Raw genomic sequence first — 14,598 nt, 5'->3', positions numbered from 1 at the left:
CTACACTGTTCAGTACACTGTTCATTACACTGTTCATTATACTGTAGCTACACTGTTCAGTACACTGTTCAGTACACTGTTCATTACACTGTAGCTACACTGTTCAGTACACTGTTCATTACACTGTTCAGTACACTGTAGCTACACTGTTCAGTACACTGTAGCTACACTATTCATTACACTGTTCAGTACACTGTTCATTACACTGTAGCTACACTGTTCAGTACACTGTTCAGTACACTGTAGCTACACTGTTCATTACACTGTTCATTACACTGTTCAGTACACTGTTCAGTACACTGTTCAGTACACTGTTCATTACACTTTTCAGTACACTGTTCAGTACACTGTTCATTACACTGTTCAGTACACTGTTCATTACACTGTTCAGTACACTGTTCATTACACTGTTCATTACACTGTAGCTACACTGTTCAGTACACTGTTCATTACACTGTTCAGTACACTGTTCATTACACTGTTCATTACACTGTTCATTACACTGTTCATTACACTGTAGCTACACTGTTCAGTACACTGTTCAGTACACTGTTCATTACACTGTAGCTACACTGTTCAGTCCACTGTTCAGTACACTGTTCAGTACACTGTTCAGTACACTGTAGCTACACTGTTCATTACACTGTTCAGTACACTGTAGCTACACTGTTCATTACACTGTTCAGTACACTGTTCAGTACACTGTTCAGTACACTGTTCATTACACTGTTCAGTACACTGTTCAGTACACTGTTCATTACACAGTAGATAATTTAAGGAATAATATGCAAACAATAGATAATGAAAAATCTTATTTATTAATAAAGAATAAAATAATGAAAGATAAAAATTGTCAATTTAATTTTGATAGCGTGACTATAAGTAATGTAGAACATATGTTAAGTACCACTAAAAACAAACCACCAGGTGTTGACGGTCTTGACGGGAAACTTCTGAAATTGGTCCCTGATTTAATTGCCCCTGCTATCTGTCATATTATAAATCAATCCTTTAGTGAATGTTTGTATCCGCAACAGTGGAAAACTGCCAAAGTAATACCACTGCCAAAAGATTTGAAATTGCCATTCTCAGGATCTAATAGTCGTCCCATAAGTTTACTGCCAGTTTTGAGTAAACTGATGGAAAGAATAGTAAGTGAACAGATTAAAAGCTACTTTTCTTTTAACACATTGACCACTGATTTTCAACATGCATATCGTGAAGGACATTCAACAGCGACTGCTTTAACCCAAATGACGGATGATTGGCTGAAAGAGATAGATAAAAAGAAAATGGTTGGAGCTGTCTTGCTTGATTTTACTGCAGCATTCGACATCATAGATCACAAATTCTTACTTAAAAAACTTGAATGTTACGGTTTCTCCTCATCTGCACTATCTTGGATGCAAACTTATTTAGCAAACCGGAAACAAATAGTTTTTTTTAATGGGAGTTACTCAGAAGTTAAAACGGTAAGGTGTGGAGTACCCCAAGGAAGTTGCCTTGGGCCTTTGCTCTACACCATATTTACAAATGACATGCCTCTTGTCCTAAATAAGTCCTATATTTCTATGTATGCGGATGATTCAACGATTTACACATCAGCCTCAACAGCCAATGAATTAAATACGGTCCTAAAGGCAGAGTTGCAATCAGTGATGGAATGGATAAAGAATAACAAACTAGTTCTAAACATATCAAAGACAAGTAGCATCATTTTCGGTTCAAACCATACTCTAAGAACGAACCCAGTCTTGAAACTTTTGATAAGTGATGTGGTAATTAATCAAGTCCAGGAGACTAAACTCCTAGGGGTAACATTAGACAGTAAATTGTCATGGTCACACCATATAAACAATATAGTAGTGAAAATGGGAAGAGGGATTTCTGTTGTTAAAAGATGTGCTCATTTGTTACCACTAAATTCTATCAAACAGGTCATTCAAGCTCTGGTTTTGTCAAATCTTGACTATTGTCCTGCAGTATGGTCGAATGTAACGACGAGTAAACTGAAAAAATTACAAATGGTACAAAACAAAGCAGCACGTATAGCGCTTCGCTGTGAGTACAGAACTAATGTTGCAGCGATGCACAGTTGTTTAACTTGGTTACTTGTCAAACATAAATTACTCTGCTCACTCCTTGTATTCACTAGGAATATTTTTGTTACAAAGATCCCCTCAATTTTATATAACAATTTATCAATAAGTCTTGACAGACACAACCATTCCACCAGACATGCTTCTGCACGAGGTTTTACACTTCCAAAAGTAAGGTCGAATGCAATGAAGCGAACTGTCATGTTCCGTGGTATGCAGGAATGGAACTCTCTTCCCAGACATGTTAAGCAGGAGAATAGTAAATGCCGTTTCAAAATCGTGGTAAAACAACATTTTCAACCAAAGAAATTGACATTCCCTAATAGATAGTGTGTACGTAAATTAAAATGTATGTGTCTGATAAAGAGATAGGTATATATGGATGAAAAGGCATGTGTCTGATAGGGATATATTATTAAAATATTGTATAATTTTGTATTTTTATATTGTATTATGAATTTGATTAGGGTTTTTACTGTTGTTTTAATTGTCTGTATGACATGTAAATGTTGAGTGTATAAGGGTTTTTATTGTTGTTTTAATGGTCTGTATGTCATGTAAATGTTATGAGTGTATAAGGGTTTTTATTGTTGTTTTAATTGTCTGTATGACATGTAAATGTTGTGAGTGTATACGTCTGTAACTGTATTTTATGTGTTATGGACCCCAGGAAGAATAGCCCCAGCACTGCTGTGGCTAATGGGGATCCAAATAAACTTAAACTTAAACACTGTTCAGTACACTGTTCAGTACACTGTTCATTACACTGTTCAGTACACTGTTCAGTACACTGTTCATTACACTGTTCAGTACACTGTTCATTACACTGTTCAGTACACTGTTCATTACACTGTTCAGTACACTGTTCATTACACTGTTCATTACACTGTTCATTACACTGTTCATTACACTGTTCAGTACACTGTTCAGTACACTGTTCATTACACTGTTCATTACACTGTCCAGTACACTGTTCATTACACTGTTCAGTACACTGTTCATTACACTGTTCAGTACACTGTAGCTACACTGTTCATTACACTGTTCAGTACACTGTAGCTACACTGTTCAGTACACTGTTCAGTACACTGTTCAGTACACTGTTCATTACACTGTCCAGTACACTGTTCATTACACTGTTCAGTACACTGTTCATTACACTGTTCATTACACTGTTCAGTACACTGTTCATTACACTGTTCATTACACTGTTCAGTACACTGTTCATTACACTGTTCATTACACTGTCCAGTACACTGTTCATTACACTGTTCAGTACACTGTTCATTACACTGTTCAGTACACTGTAGCTACACTGTTCATTACACTGTTCAGTACACTGTAGCTACACTGTTCAGTACACTGTTCAGTACACTGTTCAGTACACTGTAGCTACACTGTTCATTACACTGTTCAGTACACTGTTCATTACACTGTTCAGTACACTGTTCAGTACACTGTTCATTACACTGTTCAGTACACTGTAGCTACACTGTTCATTACACTGTTCAGTACACTGTTCATTACACTGTTCATTACACTGTTCAGTACACTGTTCAGTACACTGTTCATTACACTGTTCAGTACACTGTAGCTACACTGTTCATTACACTGTTCAGTACACTGTAGCTACACTGTTCAGTACACTGTTCAGTACACTGTTCATTACACTGTTCATTACACTGTTCAGTACACTGTTCATTACACTGTTCATTACACTGTTCAGTACACTGTTCATTACACTGTTCAGTACACTGTTCAGTACACTGTAGATACACTGTTCATTACACTGTTCAGTACACTGTAGCTACACTGTTCATTACACTGTTCAGTACACTGTTCATTACACTGTTCAGTACACTGTTCAGTACACTGTTCATTACACTGTTCAGTACACTGTAGCTACACTGTTCAGTACACTGTTCAGTACACTGTTCATTACACTGTTCAGTACACTGTTCATTACACTGTTCAGTACACTGTTCATTACACTGTTCAGTACACTGTTCAGTACACTGTTCATTACACTGTTCATTACACTGTTCATTACACTGTAGCTACACTGTTCATTATACTGTAGCTACACTGTTCATTACACTGTTCAGTACACTGTTCATTACACTGTAGCTACACTGGTCAGTACACTGTTCATTACACTGTTCAGTACACTGTTCATTACACTGTTCAGTACACTGTTCAGTACACTGTTCATTACACTGTTCATTACACTGTTCATTACACTGTAGCTACACTGTTTAGTACACTGTTCAGTACACTGTTCATTATACTGTAGCTACACTGTTCATTACACTGTTCAGTACACTGTTCATTATACTGTAGCTACACTGTTCATTACACTGTTCAGTACACTGTTCATTATACTGTAGCTACACTGTTCATTACACTGTTCAGTACACTGTTCATTACACTGTTCAGTACACTGTAGCTACACTGTTCATTACACTGTTCAGTACACTGTTCATTACACTGTAGCTACACTGTTCAGTACACTGTTCATTACACTGTAGCTACACTGTTCAGTACACTGTAGCTACACTGTTCATTACACTGTTCATTACACTGTTCAGTACACTGTTCATTACACTGTTCATTACACTGTAGCTACACTGTTCAGTACACTGTTCAGTACACTGTTCAGTACACTGTTCATTACACTGTTCATTACACTGTAGCTACACTGTTCATTACACTGTTCATTACACTGTTCAGTACACTGTTCATTACACTGTTCATTACACTGTAGCTACACTGTTCAGTACACTGTTCAGTACACTGTTCAGTACACTGTTCATTACACTGTTCAGTACACTGTTCATTACACTGTTCATTACACTGTTCAGTACACTGTTCATTACACTGTTCATTACACTGTTCATTACACTGTTCAGTACACTGTTCATTACACTGTTCATTATACTGTAGCTACACTGTTTAGTACACTGTTCATTACACTGTTCATTATACTGTAGCTACACTGTTCATTACACTGTTAATTACACTGTTCAGTACACTGTTCATTACACTGTTCATTACACTGTTCATTACACTGTTCAGTACACTGTTCATTACACTGTTCATTACACTGTAGCTACACTGTTCATTACACTGTTCATTACACTGTTCAGTACACTGTTCATTATACTGTAGCTACACTGTTCATTACACTGTTCAGTACACTGTTCAGTACACTGTTCATTACACTGTTCATTACACTGTTCAGTACACTGTAGCTACACTGTTCAGTACACTGTTTAGTACATGTTCAGTACACTGTTCAGTACACTGTTCATTATACTGTAGCTACACTGTTCATTACACTGTTCAGTACACTGTTCATTACACTGTTCATTACACTGTTCAGTACACTGTAGCTACACTGTTCAGTACACTGTTCATTACACTGTTCATTACACTGTAGCTACACTGTTCAGTACACTGTTCATTACACTGTTCATTACACTGTAGCTACACTGTTCAGTACACTGTTCAGTACACTGTTCAGTACACTGTTCATTACACTGTTCATTACACTGTTCATTACACTGTTCATTATACTGTAGCTACATTGTTCATTACACTGTTCATTACACTGTAGCTACACTGTTCAGTACACTGTTCATTACACTGTAGCTACACTGTTCATTACACTGTTCAGTACACTGTTCATTACACTGTTCAGTACACTGTTCATTACACTGTTCAGTACACTGTTCATTACACTGTAGCTACACTGTTCATTACACTGTTCATTACACTGTTCAGTACACTGTTCATTACACTGTTCAGTACACTGTTCATTACACTGTTCATTACACTGTTCAGTACACTGTTCATTATACTGTAGCTACACTGTTCAGTACACTGTTCATTACACTGTTCAGTACACTGTTCATTACACTGTTCATTACACTGTTCATTACACTGTTCATTACACTGTTCAGTACACTGTTCATTACACTGTTCATTACACTGTTCATTACACTGTAGCTACACTGTTCAGTACACTGTTCATTACACTGTTCAGTACACTGTTCATTACACTGTAGCTACACTGTTCATTACACTGTTCATTACACTGTAGCTACACTGTTCAGTACACTGTTCAGTACACTGTTCAGTACACTGTTCATTACACTGTAGCTACACTGTTCATTACACTGTTCATTACACTGTTCATTACACTGTAGCTACACTGTTCATTACACTGTTCAGTACACTGTAGCTACACTGTTCATTACACTGTTCAGTACACTGTTCAGTACACTGTTCATTACACTGTAGCTACACTGTTCATTACACTGTTCAGTACACTGTTCATTACACTGTAGCTACACTGTTCATTACACTGTTCAGTACACTGTTCATTACACTGTAGCTACACTGTTCATTACACTGTTCAGTACACTGTTCATTACACTGTAGCTACACTGTTCAGTACACTGTTCAGTACACTGTTCATTACACTGTAGCTACACTGTTCAGTACACTGTTCAGTACACTGTTCATTACACTGTTCATTACACTGTAGCTACACTGTTCAGTACACTGTTCAGTACACTGTTCATTACACTGTAGCTACACTGTTCAGTACACTGTTCATTACACTGTAGCTACACTGTTCAGTACACTGTTCATTACACTGTTCATTACACTGTAGCTACACTGTTCAGTACACTGTTCAGTACACTGTTCATTACACTGTAGCTACACTGTTCAGTACACTGTTCAGTACACTGTTCATTACACTGTAGCTACACTGTTCAGTACGCTGTATCACTACTTTATATTCCTCTCTGCCACTCGTTTACTTCGGTAGAACACTGTATTTTCAAGGCTGGATTTGCTACCCCCAGGGACGCACACCAAGGCCAAGCCACAAAACCCACCACAGCCATGAAACTCTACCTTCATTATTCATTATTCTGCACTTCCAGTCAAGCTGGCATGTCAAATCCACCAGACCTATTGGCCAGGTGGCCCATTTGGTAAATCCAGGCTTGATGGTAGGAGGAGTAAAAAGGGCCTATATAACAGAGACACGGTACTTAGTGGGTCGTGCTCACCTTGTGTTTCTAGGCAACAAGGACACTGCCAGCTTGCCAATTTTATCTTTCACCTTCCTACGAGTGCATGGCACTCTATCTAGGAACTAGGGATGCTCGATATTGGCTTTTTTACCGATACCGATATTCCGATATTGTCCAACTCTTAATTTCCGATACCGATATCAACCGATATCAACCGATACCGATATATGCAGGGTTTCCCCGTCCAAAAAACTGAATAATTTCAGGTAACTAATAATTTCACTGGATATATATATAACAAATATTGTTATTGTTTTTTTTTTGTTTTTAAACCGATACCGATATTTTCCGATATCACATTTTACTGCCGATATCGGCCGATAATATCGGTCGGCCGATAATATCGGACATCCCTACTAGGAACAGATATTAGAATTCAAAGTCCATCGAATGCATTATTTATTCAGTTTGGGAAGATCCACACAAGCTCAACAAAGCTACCACTCGCCAAAGCTACAACAAAGACAACAACGGACGTTAAAGGGAATAGTGACTACAGAACAAATGGATGTTTTGGAAAAATATGGTCTTCTATTTGCAAGCAGGTTAACCCTTTCACTAAGCACACTACAGACGGCCGTCTGTAGTGTGGTAGTGAAAGGGTTAACCTTCTGCAGTGTGGTTGTGAAAGGGTTAAAAGAATACACTCAAAATGATTTACAACTGCTGTTTGACTAGGGTGTGTCTGTGTAGGAAAATATAATAAAATTCTGCTGTACACCAGAGCAACTGTTATATAGCTGTTAACATTCTACTGATCAAAACCCTAGACTGGAACAAAGCAAGAATGTTATATTGCTGAATACTGATGAGGTCAATTAGCATTCATAGAGCGAGAGTAATTAATGACGCTTTGAGTGTGCACATCAGGGGGGGGGGGACTTAATACTTATAATACCAATCATAAATCATAATAGCATAATACAACTTCATGGGGTTTTTCCTCTATCCTCTAATGTCCTCATCATAGCAAATATATCCACTGCCTGTTACTTTGATTGATTGATTTAACTGTGCAATGTTATTCATCTGTTTCATTTCCACTTGTAGTCCATTCCATAAAGCTTCTGATGATTGTAGTTTTGTTCCTTTGTGTTATTAAAATTTTTTTAAAGATTTATTTTTTAGCGTTTATCGCTTTTTTCTACTGGGCAGTCCAGTAGAGAGAGAGAGAGAGAGAGAGGAAGAGCGGGAGACAGAGTGGGGGGAAGACATTTGGCAAATGACGGCGGGTCCGGGAATCGAACCCGGGTCGACCGCTTCGTGACGCAGCGCGTTACATGGTTCGCCCCTTGGGCGCCCCCTCCTTTGTGTTTTATTGTGTAGTGTGTAGTGTGTGTGTTTCTTTCCCCCGGCTTCCTCCTCCCTTCTCTGTTAGCTCCTCCCCTACAGCATCACAGGGGGCGTGGCTGCTTCCCCCTCCCTCCTCTGTTAGCTCCTCCCCTACAGCATCACAGGGGGCGTGGCTGCTTCCCCCTCCCTTCTCTGTTAGCTCCTCCCCTACATCATCACAGGGGGCGTGGCTGCTTCCCCCTCCCTTCTCTGTTAGCTCCTCCCCTACAGCATCACAGGGGGCGTGGCTGCTTCCCCCTCCCTCCTCTGTTAGCTCCTCCCCTACATCATGACAGGGGGCGTGGCACACCGGCTTCCCCCTCCCTCCTCTGTTAGCTCCTCCCCTACATCATCACAGGGGGCGTGGCTGCTTCCCCCTCCCTTCTATGTTAGCTCCTCCCCTACAGCATCACAGGGGGCGTGGCTGCTTCCCCCTCCCTCCTCTGTTAGCTCCTCCCCTACAGCATCACAGGGGGCGTGGCTGCTTCCCCCTCCCTCCTCTGTTAGCTCCTCCCCTTCAGCATCACATGGGGGTGTGTCTGCTTCCCCCTCCCTCCTCTGTTAGCTCCTCCCCTACAGCGTGACATGGGGCGTGGCTGACTAGGTAGCTGTCACTCATCTCATCCAAACTCCCAGACAATAAAACCCTGGTTTGATCTCCACTCCAGCGCCAGATCATTCCGTCTCGTCGGTAGAGAACCCGGGAGCGCCCCGGCTGCTTTCTTGTCCCCCCACCCCCCCGTGAGGATTGGTGTGTGGATAGATATCCAGTGGTTGGCCGGCGATCCAGCCCGCCCTTTTTTCCCCGCCACTGTGCTTTGTGTATTTGGATTAATAAAATAAATGCGGTTAACCTGTTAAGCTGTAGCCCTATTTTCGTAAACCTCGCCTAAAGGTACATGCCCAAGTAAATGGAAGATTGCTCCACTTCTACAAGGTCAATTAGCATGTTCTCGGTATCTAGGGACATCTATGGACCAAATATCGATTATCGAATATCGATAATATTACGACCAAATATCGGTTATTCGATAATTGCCGGACATTTATCTGGCACTATTTAAAAGTTTAACTGAGATCTGAATAAAGGAGTTTTTAAACCCATTTAGTCTCTAGAGTGTGGAACTCTAAACCTTCTCCCAGAGGGCAGTAGCTCGTACTCGGCATGTAAGACATGGGAGGAGGGGTCCGAGACTATTCTATTGGCTTGCAGTAGCCTGTTCAAAAATAGACTGCAGGGATGGGTGACCTTTCACCCCTATGATCTTCCATGCAGTCTGCATCAGACGGACCTCCACAAAACAGGTGGACCGTTGATGTACATAATATGAATTATAGACATGATGTACAGATATATCTGGATAATGATGTACGTATGAGACAGCTGTGTGTGAGTGCATACGGTGTGTGTCATGTGTGTACAAGTTCATTGTGTAGATAGATATGTCTGGGAGTGAAGGCCATGTGTATATGAGTATAGGAGAGAGAGAGGGAGAGGGAGAGAGAGAGGGAGAGGGAGAGGGAGAGAGAGAGAGAGGAGAGAGAGGGAGAGAGAGGAGAGAGAGGGAGATGGATTGAGAGAGAGAGATGATTTAGAAAGGGATAGGCTAGTTTTTAGGTCAGCTAACCTCATGTTCTATTAATTCTTTTTAGATAGTATCACAAGTATACGACATTATCCAGATATCTCTGTACATCATATCTATAATTCATATTTTGTACATCAATGCTCCACTTGTTTTGAGAGAGAAAGAGGGAAGTGTGCTGGTAAATTACACATACATAGAAAGTACCAATGCCCACAAACTGGTGGCACCAGAGGTTCATTGTCAGATAACACATCTCCTGATTCCCAGCTGAACTGAACCTGGATGAATGCTGGTTCAACTCCTCCAGAGTAAAGGGAGCTGAGCTGAACCTGGATGAATGCTGGTTCAACTCCTCCAGAGTAAAGGGAGCTGAGCTGAACCTGGATGAATGCTGGTTCAACTCCTCCAGAGTAAAGGGAGCTGAACCTGGATGAATGCTGGTTCAACTCCTCCAGAGTAAAGGGAACGCTGAACTGAACCTGGATGAATGCTGGTTCAACTCCTCCAGAGTAAAGGGAACGCTGAACTGAACCTGGATGAATGCTGGTTCAACTCCTCCAGAGTAAAGGGAACGCTGAACTGAACCTGGATGAATGCTGGTTCAACTCCTCCAGAGTAAAGGGAACACTGAACTGAACCTGGATGAATGCTGGTTCAACTCCTCCAGAGTAAAGGGAACGCTGAACTGAACCTGGATGAATGCTGGTTCAACTCCTCCAGAGTAAAGGGAACGCTGAACTGAACCTGGATGAATGCTGGTTCAACTCCTCCAGAGTAAAGGGAGCTGAGCTGAACCTGGATGAATGCTGGTTCAACTCCTCCAGAGTAAAGGGAACGCTGAACTGAACCTGGATGAATGCTGGTTCAACTCCTCCAGAGTAAAGGGAACGCTGAACTGAACCTGGATGAATGCTGGTTCAACTCCTCCAGAGTAAAGGGAACGCTGAACTGAACCTGGATGAATGCTGGTTCAACTCCTCCAGAGTAAAGGGAACGCTGAACTGAACCTGGATGAATGCTGGTTCAACTCCTCCAGAGTAAAGGGAACGCTGAACTGAACCTGGATGAATGCTGGTTCAACTCCTCCAGAGTAAAGGGAACGCTGAACTGAACCTGGATGAATGCTGGTTCAACTCCTCCAGAGTAAAGGGAACGCTGAACTGAACCTGGATGAATGCTGGTTCAACTCCTCCAGAGTAAAGGGAACGCTGAACTGAACCTGGATGAATGCTGGTTCAACTCCTCCAGAGTAAAGGGAGCTGAGCTGAACCTGGATGAATGCTGGTTCAACTCCTCCAGAGTAAAGGGAACGCTGAACTGAACCTGGATGAATGCTGGTTCAACTCCTCCAGAGTAAAGGGAACGCTGAACTGAACCTGGATGAATGCTGGTTCAACTCCTCCAGAGTAAAGGGAACGCTGAACTGAACCTGGATGAATGCTGGTTCAACTCCTCCAGAGTAAAGGGAACGCTGAACTGAACCTGGATGAATGCTGGTTCAACTCCTCCAGAGTAAAGGGAACGCTGAACTGAACCTGGATGAATGCTGGTTCAACTCCTCCAGAGTAAAGGGAACGCTGAACTGAACCTGGATGAATGCTGGTTCAACTCCTCCAGAGTAAAGGGAACGCTGAACTGAACCTGGATGAATGCTGGTTCAACTCCTCCAGAGTAAAGGGAACGCTGAACTGAACCTGGATGAATGCTGGTTTAACTCCTCCAGAGTAAAGGGAACGCTGAACTGAACCTGGATGAATGCTGGTTCAACTCCTCCAGAGTAAAGGGAGCTGAGCTGAACCTGGATGAATGCTGGTTCAACTCCTCCAGAGTAAAGGGAACGCTGAACTGAACCTGGATGAATGCTGGTTCAACTCCTCCAGAGTAAAGGGAACGCTGAACTGAACCTGGATGAATGCTGGTTCAACTCCTCCAGAGTAAAGGGAACGCTGAACTGAACCTGGATGAATGCTGGTTCAACTCCTCCAGAGTAAAGGGAACGCTGAACTGAACCTGGATGAATGCTGGTTCAACTCCTCCAGAGTAAAGGGAACGCTGAACTGAACCTGGATGAATGCTGGTTCAACTCCTCCAGAGTAAAGGGAACGCTGAACTGAACCTGGATGAATGCTGGTTCAACTCCTCCAGAGTAAAGGGAGAGTTAAGAGGTAGGCTGTCCTTGGCCTTTAGAAGTTCTTAGCATTCATACAATTGTGAATATAGGCCATTTAATCTGCAAAAGAAGTGTGCAGAATTACCTCTTTGAATCTAGTGCTTATTAAAGACCACCGTTTATTTGTGCAATTATTGTTTGTGATACCAGTGCTTATCATTGAAGCATTTGTGTGGATTTTTTTATAAGGATAAAACCACTATATAATCATATAGGCTTAATTAATAAAAAGATTATTATTAAATAAATACAAAATGCTTGCTGTCTCCGTACATATCTGTCTGCCTTCCATTATCTCTGGTATCACCGATTCGGCTGCAAGGCGCTTCATGGGTGTGTTGTCAGCGTTGTCGGAACACCGGGTTCCGGGGGCCTTTCAGTGCAGAGGTCGTGTCAAACCTTAGGTGCCAGAGCTGATGAAGGTGCGAACAGCTGTGAAACCATGCAGGCTGCTATAAAAGAGTGGCAGAGAAGAGAATCTCGGCATTTTGGTATTCGGCTTGGAGTTGAGAGGATCCACTGCTCTCCTCAATGATATTGTAACTGTTTATGTCAATAAACCTGTGTTACCAAAGAGCATGATTCACTGTGTTGTCTATCATATCTCCAGGCGAGCTTTCATTGAAGTCACTTTTCTTCAGCATCAAACAAACACAACGCAGAGACCTATCCTAAGCAATACAGGATATAATAGTATAGTAAAAAGTAGACAAAAACGAACATGATTGTATAATAGCCGGTATTTCACTGCTATTTCTGACACGCGCCCGAACGCACGATGATGTGGTACAAGAGAAGATGATGGTCAGTGTTTCCTTTTTTTTTTTTTTTTCTCGCTGTTCGTAGTTCCTGGTAAAGAAAAATAGGAATAGATGAGAATGTGCCATTGTCTCTCCCCACCTCCTCCTCACATCATAGCTGTGAGTTTTAGCACAGTGACAGCTGAGCAGCACATCCTGTAGTCATGCAGAGATAGTGCAGTTGTCTCTCTCTCCTTTTCCCGTTCTCACAACCTCTTTGAAATGATAATTCAACTGGACACTTATCTTTCTTTTTTGACGTGATTAGAGTAATGATAAATATAGTATTTCAAAATTATATACTTATATTACTCAATTACTCATACAAGTGATTATATTGCATACCATGTTACCCCACACACTATTTGTCTGTCTGTCTGTCTGTCTGTCTGTCTGTCTGTCTGTCTGTCTGTCTGTCTGTCTGTCTGTCTGTCTGTCTGTCTGTCTGTCTGTCTGTCTGTCTGTCTGTCTGTCTGTCTGTCTGTCTGTCTGTCTGTCTGTCTGTCTATCTATCTATCTATCTATCTATCTATCTATCTATCTATCTATCTATCTATCTATCTAATCTATCTTATCTATCTTATCTATCTATCTATCTATCTATCGATCTATCGATCGATCATAAAAGGACTGAATGAAACAGTGTCTACAATAGGCCGTATCTACTGTTGAGGTTCCATGGTAACCGGCATTCCATTTGTAGGCCGACCTTGAGAGTTCTCTCTCTCTCTCTCTCTCTCTCTCTCTCTCTCTCTCTCTCTCTCTCTCTCTCTCTCTGTCGAGGGAGGGCCAGGAACTCCTACGTTTTGCTATATATGACTCTCTGGACAGACGGGAGCTTCTTGAGGCGAACTGCTGGACAGCTAATGGACCACTGGCTCGAGAATATATTCTGTTGTCTTTTATTCTTTCTGCATCAACTGCTCTGTTTATTATTAATACTTTTGCATAATTAAACTATAAAAGTAATCCACATCTGAATAGAACTAAATTATTTGTCTCTTTCATAGAGCCTCTGAGCACGGTCAGAATCCCAGACAGTACCAGCCGTTAAAATAATGTTAAATGCATTACCATGGTACTGCCATGGTCAGGTATCACCACGGTAACACTTTTAATACCACGGTATAATCCAATTTCAACCACAATACCAATGGTAAAAGAATTATGGAAATACCATGATCCTTTTTATAACATTTATTTAAATACCATGATACCTTTTGTTGTTGAAATACTATGATACACAAGCACAGTGGTCGAATAGTTTATTGCCCACAAAAGGTTGACCACAGACCATACTATTCTAGCCAAAATGGAACAGAAGTTGATAACAGCTGTTCACCATTTCCCTGGTGCTTTTAAAACACTACAGACATGAACTTTACACCTCCATCAGACCACTGCAAAGGCATAGATTTAGGGGGGGTTGCAGGGGACATGTCCCCCTCAATATTGAGAAGAGGTCAATTTGTCCCCCTAAAAAAATATAGCTAATATGAA

Source organism: Notolepis coatsorum (assembly GCF_963971535.1).
Source record: "Notolepis coatsorum genome assembly, chromosome: 8".
Lineage (NCBI taxonomy): Eukaryota > Metazoa > Chordata > Actinopteri > Aulopiformes > Paralepididae > Notolepis > Notolepis coatsorum.
The sequence above is the reverse complement of the archived record's forward strand: the minus strand, read 5'-3'. Positions refer to the sequence as shown.